This window comes from Oryctolagus cuniculus, chromosome 10, assembly GCF_964237555.1.
Source record: "Oryctolagus cuniculus chromosome 10, mOryCun1.1, whole genome shotgun sequence".
Taxonomy (NCBI): Eukaryota; Metazoa; Chordata; class Mammalia; order Lagomorpha; family Leporidae; genus Oryctolagus; species Oryctolagus cuniculus.
Genome location: NC_091441.1, coordinates 71,633,414 through 71,643,031, shown reverse-complemented (window position 1 = coordinate 71,643,031; position 9,618 = coordinate 71,633,414). Strand labels below are relative to the sequence as shown.

Here is a 9,618-nt window from a genome sequence, read left to right as displayed (position 1 = left end):
GATGGAAGACTTCTTTCTGCCTCTGCCTCTACCTCTGTAACTCTGCTTTTCAATAAGGAATCTTTAAAAAAAAGAATTTCACCTATGAAATATGTTCTTTATAATAAAAATTTTAAAAACTGTATATGTGAAATACATGAATATGCTCCCTTTATATAAATTTTTAAAAGCTTCATAGAAAACTGGGTGTTTGGTGCAGTGGTTAACTGCCACTTGGAATACCCCCATACCATATCCAAGTGTTGGGTTCAAGTCCTGGCTTTGATCCTGACTTTAGCTTCTAGGTAATGCATACCCCAGAAGTAAGCAAGTAATGACTCAATAATTTGGGCCCCTGACAGTCATAAAAATGAGGAACCTGGGTGGAATTATGTGCTCCTGGAGTTGGCTTGGCCCAACATTTATGATTAATCTTATTTGAGGAGTGAAGCCAGGAATGGACTATTTGTTTCTGTCTATGTCTCTCTCACTCCCTATTTACCTTTCAAATAAAATGAAATTTTAAAACCATAAAGGTTTATAGAGGGGCCCAGCCATGAATCTAAATGTAGCAAAATCCAGTCAGACAAAGTAATTGTTTTAGTGGTTCTATGCTGACAGGCACCACTACTCCGGCCAAGCCTTCCCTTCCACCAGGTCTTTTTGTTTTTAATGTAATTGTAATGTACACATCTTCCTTTCTCTTTTCACATTCTTTTGAACAAAAGCTAAGGGCTGATCTTGGGCTAATCAATGTTTGTTCAACACATTATTAATGGTTAAATATTCAGGGCACTGAATGCAGGGCCATGTCTAGAACTGAAGACCTCAGACAAAAATTTACAACCACCAGCTGGAAACAGCCAAGCTTTGTGTCAAAAAACTCTGCACCTAATCATGTCAGGATGATTATCCAAACTGACTCTGGGATCAAGTCTGATAATCCATCAACTGAACTCATTATCCTTCCTAACCTCCCCATCTCCCTTTCTCTTTTGAAAGTTCTTCTCTTCACATGAGATTGGGAAAAGCAACTTGAGCCTGAAGATGCCTATTCCCTGCTCCCAAAGAATGGTAGCCCCTTGAACAAACCTGTTTCTCTGATCAACACCTATCTCTGGTGATTTGGCTCTCCATTGCCAAGCATTCTGGGCTTTATTTTACTTTTACCAACATCACTGAGACAACCCATTGTGGAAATATTTCACAGTTTATTGGGAAAACTTGGACATTTTATTAGACACCTTATACATCTTCTCACCAGGAAATTTAAATTTATGTTTCTGTTTCATCTAAAGTTTCCATACTTTTAATAGCAACAAAAATATCATCCACATACTGAAATGCCCTCTCATTTAATTGTAAGCGTCTTCTTATGTCTTTGGCTAAGGCTCCACCTTCCCTGCTCCTCTGGGGGCAGAGAAGAGGACTCCCCTTGAGCATGGTGGGGGGACTGGGCAGCTATTGGCCACTGGTTTTACCCTCCAATGTCCATGGAAGAGAATCAGCACCACACAGTCACTGGGGGCAATGCTATGAAGGGAGGGTGATGAGGAGCCTTCAGAAGAACCTAAGCCCATGCTGAAAGATCTGCCCATGGCAGATCTCACCCCTCATGTCCCAACATGCCTCAAAATGTCCCAGCTAAGGCTCAACATCACAGCAGTAATCTCCCAGGCACCAGAAAGTGAGGCTGGGGCCAATGACCAGGCTTAGTCTTTTGCCATTCAGCATCTTCTACAGAACCCCACCCTGCTGGGTTTAAGACACATTATCTTCACTCTGTGTCCTTGTCACCTCTTGTGATGAGACTGAGTGCATGACCATGTGAGTGCATCACTCATGCACTAAAGGACTGGGTGAGAGCTTCTCTGCCATCCATCACTCTTGCTTTGTGACCACTCCCATTTGGCTCATCATGGGCAGTTCTTGCATTAACTTGGTCATGACACCTACCATATTGCTCTGCTGCCCTGCAATGCTGCCCAATATGACTAGAATCCTCCCACTCCTCCTTCACTCCCCCAACCATTGCTATGACTACAGGATCTTCAGAGTGTATCCTGGGTCTCAATGACGATGGCCAAAAGGGGGAAAAATCTTTTGGAAAATTCTGAAGTTTGGTACAAGCAAAAGCCAGGTGCATGGAGGTAACTGAACCCTTGCAAGCTGGGGTCTTCAAGGCTGAGGAGCCTAATCCAGGTTTCATCCCATCACTTTCACTTGCTGAAAGCAAGGTGGGGGCAAAAGGAAGACTCCAGGAAGGGAGAAGTGGGGGAGGAGAGGTGAACAGAGCCTCCCTCACTGTGGGGCCACCTGGTGGGAGAGGGATGCTATCCTTCTTGTGAAGCAATCCTGTGCACTCAACACCTACAGTCCTACATCCTTTAGCACCTTCTACTCTATACATACCTGCTGGCCTCAGGAGCACCCCCCTTGCACTGTGCCCTTCATCATCTGCTATGATGCAACTTCCCAAGCACTCAGCTGAATAGTGTGTATGAATCACTGTTGGAGAGGACGAGAACTTCTCCACTATACTTTACTCTTGCCTTATGACCACTTATAGACATTTTGCATATCTCAGGCACACTCAACTTGGTCATGGCATCTTACCATGAACTCCTGGTATTTGATGCTACCCCACTTGACCAGGCTCACCCCACCCTTCCTTCTCTCTCCTAGCCAGGGCTGTGACTATAAGAACCTACACCTTAATTGGCTATATTATCCCTTTTGGAGTTTGGGCTACTTATAAAGAAATCAAACAGGTACAAGGAAAAGAAAATGGCTGGCAAATTCCAGAGCTTGGCCCAGATAACAGCCAGGAACATGGATGTAACTGATCATAACCAGCTCATTTCATCAATGTTGAGGAGACAGATATAGGCATTGCCCATATCTCTGACAGAGACCAAGGTTGGAGCCAAAGAAAAGCTCCAGGAAGGAAGTGGAGAGGGAGGTGAACACAGGCCTCCTCACCGTGAGGACAACACACCAAGGCTACCAGGAGGCTGAGGGATACTTCCCTTCCTTGTAGCACAGTCCTAGGCCTTGTCGTTCATTTGATACTGACCAGCATGGGCCTGGGGCTCTCCAAGGAATGTTGTCTCCAAAGTTATGAGGAGACCAGATCAAGCCAACTCCCTTTTTTCCTGCTTTACTGAGACCGAGGTGAGGGCCAAAGGGCACCCCTGTGGAGGGATGGAAAATGAGAAGAGTAGAAAGCTGGTCCCCTCTGTGTGAGAGAGAGTCCCACCCAGGCTGCTGGAGGCCCTAGAGACTGCCCTTCCTGGAGGGGCAGTCTGGCCTCCTCAACACTCATTCAACATCTGTAAGGAGGAGGCCCATGGCTCTCCTCAGAGCACTGCCTTGGAGTCCAGCTGTAGGACCATGCATGTTGGGCAGGCCCATGTAGAGCAATAGAGGCTCCCTAAGTCATCAGGCTGCTCACCAGTGCCTTAGGATGAGTCAACAAACCAACCCAGCTCTGAGGCTTGCAGAAAGCTGAGGGCAGACATCCATCTGGGAACTGATGGTGCTGTGCCCCTATCTGCAGGTAACCTGCTGCATGTGGAGAGAATCACTTTCCTAGGGCAGCTGCCACTTCTAACAGCCTTATTACTCCTGCCCCTCTGAAACCATGCAACACTGGCCCACCCCACTGGGCTGATCCCCACTGCCTGCACCACCACCCTTTCCCTGCAGGAATCACAGACCGTGGAGAAAGGAATTGGGGCTCCAGACCCTGGCTCCCCACTTTCATAGGATACAGCAGCCGCTACTCAAGGAAGGTCCCCGGGCTGGGTGCTGTCAAAAGAACTGGGCTGACAAAAGTTTAATACTTCCTAAAAGTCAGACACAGGTGTGCATTTTTTTCTATGCTTCAGGAAGAAACCAAGGAGGAGGATCTGGAAACCTGGCAACACCCTAGGCCCAGCCCCTTCAATTCTCAGGGGAGACCCAAAGAACAGCTCTGGGAAGGGCATGGTAAAAAAGAGGAAGAGAAACTGAGCACTGTTCTATCCAGAGAAGATGCACCCATGACCAGTGAACTCAAGGGGATTAAACTTCATTCTGAGGAAGTCTTGGTCCTCTGTTGGGAAACTGCCACCATTTCTAACCACTGCACAATGTAGAGGCCCAGGGATCTCACAGAACTTGATTCCCTGTGGGAGGGAATTCCAGGGGTGTGTCAGGTCAAGGCATTTGCATTGTTTAGGTCCTGACTATCTTATCAGAAAGGCGCAAATAGAAACAGCATGCCAAACTGAGCCAGCCTAGGCTGCTCTCCACAGCCTCACGAAGAATCAGCAGTAGAAATACTGAGGCAGAAACAGCCAAGTTCTTCAGGCACATAGTTCTGCAGCAAATCACCACTTGGAGCTTCATCTGCCTCTGCAGGTGATTGGGCTTGCTGCCACCACTGACTACTATCAGATTCCTGCTGATACACACAGGTGAGTTTCCCCCACCTCCTAAACTGCCTTGCATTGCTATTGAGGGAGAGATGGCATCGGGTTTCCAAGAGTGCCAGGGTCTTTGAAAATCAAGCAGAGGCCATGGGGTTGTAAAAGGCACCAGAGTGTACTGCAGTGCCTCTCCACTGTCCCCTTCTTTCTCCCCAGTTGAGAACAACACTGCAGAATCCCTTCCACTCTGAAAGAATCAGCTTCTGCTACCACCACTGGCTTGCCAGAATGATCTTTGCCTACAAAACTCTTCCTCTCTACCCAGCCCCTCCCCCACATACATATTGGTATGGAAACAAAACACACATCCCTAAGTCTTTATCTCTGCCTGTCCTTGCCAGTTCTCTTCCTGCCTTCAGGTATAGTCTCAGGGTGGGTATTCTGCGTTCATGCAGATTTGCAGCACCTACTATTTCTGAGCTCTCCCAATCCAAGCCTTGCACCCTTCTCCTTTCAGCCTCCCTCCTACAGAAAGAAACCTCAGAATCCAATGTGTATTAAAACCTTTCTCTTTTCTTTCTCATCCCTCTTGCAGGCCCTTCTGCCAGTATCCATGAGAGTCCATGCCTCCTACAGCAGTAATTTCTTCTGTTGCAGCCAATACATCTACACACTTAAACCTTTCAATCTCCCTTAATCTCTGAGGTCACTTACAAGGACAGTACCCTACCTCCTGATGCTGTCATCCTCAGCTCCCTTCCCAGCTCCAGTAGGAGTGGGAATCTTATCTCCAAGGCAGAGTCGATCAAGGCACCCTGCAAAGACACCACCAGTCCACTTACCCCAAGACTTCCCCACAGCCCTTCCAATTTTTCAGTCATCCCTTTGGCCCAGAAACTGCCCTTCAGTCTGTGCTGGAGACCCTGGAAGGGCAGGAACACAGAGGTACTCTTCAAGGGCCCCTGTACTTATAGGTTTTCCCATAACAGCTGCTGCAGCCTGCTCCATCCCAGCAGGAAGGGTCTCTGCAAGGTCACTGTCCTCACTTGTCATGAGCAACACCAGGGTGAGGTGCTACTCTTCCTTCCAAGGCTGTGGTGAGGCACTACTCTTCCTTCCAAGGCTGGCATCTACCTCTGTCTCCACAGAGAACTACATCCCATTTTCCATGGTGCTGTGGACACCACCCAATGGCAACATTGCCTCAGCACAAGTCTATGCTAGTTTGCCTGACCAGTCAGTTTAAGGACCAATTAAAACTTTCAGCCATTCCTTTATCCCAGGAGCTACCCTTAATCATCATCATATAGCATGCACCATGGCTGTTATTTCTTAATTGGGAGGCCAATGGTCCCAAAACAAGCAATTCACCTAACTCCTCCTGCTTCTCAGCCACTTAGTGCCTGCACAATGCAATCATGTGAATGAGTTTGACATGTACACAATCTGCATTTGTTACATCAAAGTCGGACCAGGTTTCCCAATCGGAATGGCCCCTTGCTTCTGGCTTAGGGATTGTTCCCAGCATTCCCAGCACTGAGAAGACAAGTATCTCTTTGTTTTCCAACTTCAATCTAGAGCTGGTAGTGACAATGAAATTAGCAGAATTCATTTTAAAGGGAATTTTGGGATTTGAATGTTCATCCAGAGTACCACTTTGAGTGCAATGAATTTAGGAACGTAATACCTAGCCCTCATTTTTGTTGGGGAGCTTTGGATTCATCTAGCAACATCATGGCTGCTGTACTGCCCCTAATTTTGGATTTACATTCAGTGTTCATCTCATTCCAGGCAGCTCAAGTGACCACCACACAATGCCATGCTAAGAGAGAAGATGGTACTATACTCATACACATAGATCTTCATGTTTTAGCTTCCCACCAGTACATATGAACACACCTGGATAGCAAAAACCTACATGTAGAGGATCTATGACCTTGATCAAGAAACATGTTAGAACACCTTTCTCCACATTCTAACCTAACATTGAGGCTGAGTGAGCCATACCACAGCTACTGCAGTTGAAAATACCAGCATTGACCCTATGTATGGACACAATTCCAAAGGTCACTATGTGACAGTCACTTGCTCAGAACTCAGGTGGTTATTTGGGCAGGGATAGAGTCATACACATGATGAAGAGCTCTGTACTATTGATTTTCAGTGCACCTACAACACAGCTGGAAAGGAAAAAGAAAGTTTCTACAGTTAGAAGAACTACTGTGTTGGCCAAGAAACTTGTGTTGGAAGACTTGACTGCCTTCACCTTCCACCCTAGCAGTTGGGGCTCTTTTGGTCACAACAAAGCCACTGTAGTTGAAAACACAGCACTTTCCCTGTGTATGGACACATATTTTGCTCTACCTTCAAGCCAGGCACTTGGGGCATATCTCTGCAGAACATAAGCGGTACCAAAGGAGGGAATAAAACCATTCCTGTGAATGGAGTCCATTATTCCTCAGTACCATGGGGGACCACAGTACACTTGTTATAATGGAAAATACTTGAGGTCCCCAAAATAGCAGTGTAGGCCCAGCTTCTAAAGCCCAGATTGTGGCAATGCAGGACAGGACCAGGCATTTCCAGGGAGACAGTTCTAGTCTTGCTTTAAGTAAAAACATCAGAGGTCCTCCCAGCCATGGTGACTCCTTTCATTTGAAAAGACCCAGCATCATTCATAAATGAAAAGTATGTTTGGAGATTCGTTGTCAGAGCAACTGTGTCTGCTATGGGCTTGGTCAGCAGTCCCCAGGGCACCATCTTCACCTTCCCTGGGCTTTCTAGGAACCACCAACACCTTTCTTTCTCCTACCATGAATCTGAATAAGGTCCAAATGTCCTCCCATAGATGGTCCCCTATGAATGGGCAATGATGACTCACAGAGAAATGATTCTGTGCAATGAGACAAAACAGACTTACTCTACGGCCACAAAACCTCACTGGGTTTTGTGTGCATTGTCTGTGTATCTGTGTGATGTGTGTGAGTGTGCTGAAGAGTGTGGGTAAGATAAGCCCAGTAAGAACCACAAACCACATAGGCAGAGAAACAGTCTCTGTAGAGAGATAGCAAGGAGATCCCCAGCCCTCCCAGGTTTGCCTGGTGACCTGACTCATCAAAGATCTCTGCTGTGTTACTACAGGCTTGGGACTGGCAGGATACCCCTGCTGTTCCCTGAGTACTCTCTCCTTGCCTTTTTCCCATGGTGGTTGTAGATTTTCCCAGATGGTATCGGAAATGGGAATTTTGTGCTTGTTCCATGTCCTTTGCATCTTTGCTCCTTGACTCAACAGTGGTGGAAGATTTGACATTGGTGAGCTATGGATGATCTGGGCCAGACTCAGTGCCAATTTTCTGTCTTCTAGGATGTAGGATGTGCAAGTGGTGTCCCACCACACCTGCACCTGCTGACATCAAGAACTCTGTGATTCCAGGGCCATGAGGAAGGCTGCCCTGGAGTCTCTTCCTTCCAAGCTTTCTTTCCAGCTCTATGACCTCTTCAGAGGCCACACCCTCTCTGGTATGTTAGAACAGCAATGTTTATGATCGCAATGTTTAAAAAGTGTCTGAACATCTTTTGGGTTGTGCAATTTTCTCCAATTGAGGCATAGGTCATATGTCCTCACACTTTCTGCTGCTTCTTAGACAGTTGGCATGGAATCCAGATACATGATCTAGAGGAACCAAGAAAGAGAGTTCATGCCTGCTTTGCAATATCTGAGATAGATCCAGCTCCTTATAAATATCAGGAAATGTCTATCTTCAATAACTGATCTAGCTTTATTATAAACCTTTAAGAGATCAACTTCTAATATTTACACCCAATTTTACACCTTGCAATAGTTCTTAATCCTCCCTCAATTAAATGATGCAAAGCACAGCTTTTACTTAGACATAGACAACCCAGGAGAACCCTGTTCAGGTGGGAAAAGAAAAAAGCAAAACTCTTACCTTAGGCTTCTAACACATCACTGTGAAATATAAGATATGAAAATGCCACACAACACTCTATGCTGGTCTCTCAAGATGGAGAGTTGGAAGATTTTTGTTTGCACATGAGAGTTTACTGTGTCTTGGATGAAACAGCTAATCTCACCCACAATTGGAACTGGGGTATAAGTGATTGTGAGGTATAAGTGATAAGATCCATAGAGTAGGTAATAAGACACATGAATCATTTCTGGGGGATATGAAACATGAATGACACCTTAGAAAAGGAGGAGACAACCATCAAGTGTAGAAGGGCTATTTCTGGGTCTAAGCTACAGCATGTGAAACACTAGGGCAGGAAGAAAGGGGGCAGCCAGTGGAAAGCACACAGATGGGTGGGTGGGGCTAAGAAGTTAAATGGAAGCTGAAAGGTGCAACTTCAGGGTGAGACAAGGGCCAAGAGTGAAGAAGTCACACACTTTGTCAGGGGTATTTTGTCCATGTTTCTGTAAGTATGGGAGTCATGACAATATTTCAAAACTAGAGAAGCATGCCTGTAGATCTCACAAACATTTCTGTGACTGTGTGACAGGGAAAATTTCAAAGGCATCACAGCAGTGGCAGTGAGCTTATGGGAAACTCCACAGTGACTGCAGCAGAGAGGAAACCCTGATCTCCTGGTCCACAGGAGATGTCAGTGGGGTTGGAGCAAAGGGGAGAGAAGAGAGAAGTGCACCCAGAAACGGCAATGAACCCAGGTCTATTGTGGACTTCTGACTTGGAAAAATGGACACCAATAATTTTGGCAAAAGTATATGCTCTATTTTTGTTAATCTTTACATTTAGTGGGAAGGTAGAGAGGCATAAATAAAGAGAACAGAAACAAATATACAGAGAGTGCCATCCACTGGTTCATTTCCCAAATGTTCACAATGGCTGGGGCATGGATGGGCTGAACCTGAATACCAGGAATTCAATATATGTCTCCCAACTTAGCAAGGCCCCCTTTACCTAAATGATCACTGCTGCTCTTCAAGGTCTGCATAAGCAGGAAGCTGGTTTCAGGAGCCGGAGTGAGGAATCAGCCTCAAGTATTCATGTATGGGATGTGGGCTTCTGAGCTTCTGGGCCTAATGACTGCCCCAGGTTTCATTTGAGTAGTGTGAAAAGCCTGTGAAAGATCCCAATAGGTTTGGAAGGCAGTTCACTTACTGTCAGCAACTTAATGTATCTGGTGAGCATCCGGGATGTGCTATGTAATGTTGTAGACAGTGACATCAATGACAAGAAAGCAAAGT

The 9,618-nt window shown here is 46.0% G+C and overlaps 1 long non-coding RNA gene across 1 annotated transcript in view; it reads right to left on the bottom strand.

The window, feature by feature from the left end:
* Window positions 1-1,176: 1,176 nt before the first annotated feature.
* The window catches only part of LOC103349278 (uncharacterized), a 91,043-nt gene continuing 82,601 nt past the window's right edge, over window positions 1,177-9,618 (bottom strand). The window contains exon 4 of the long non-coding RNA XR_517493.3: window positions 1,177-8,064. This is a non-coding gene — a long non-coding RNA (uncharacterized lncRNA). The remainder of the gene's footprint in view (window positions 8,065-9,618) is intronic.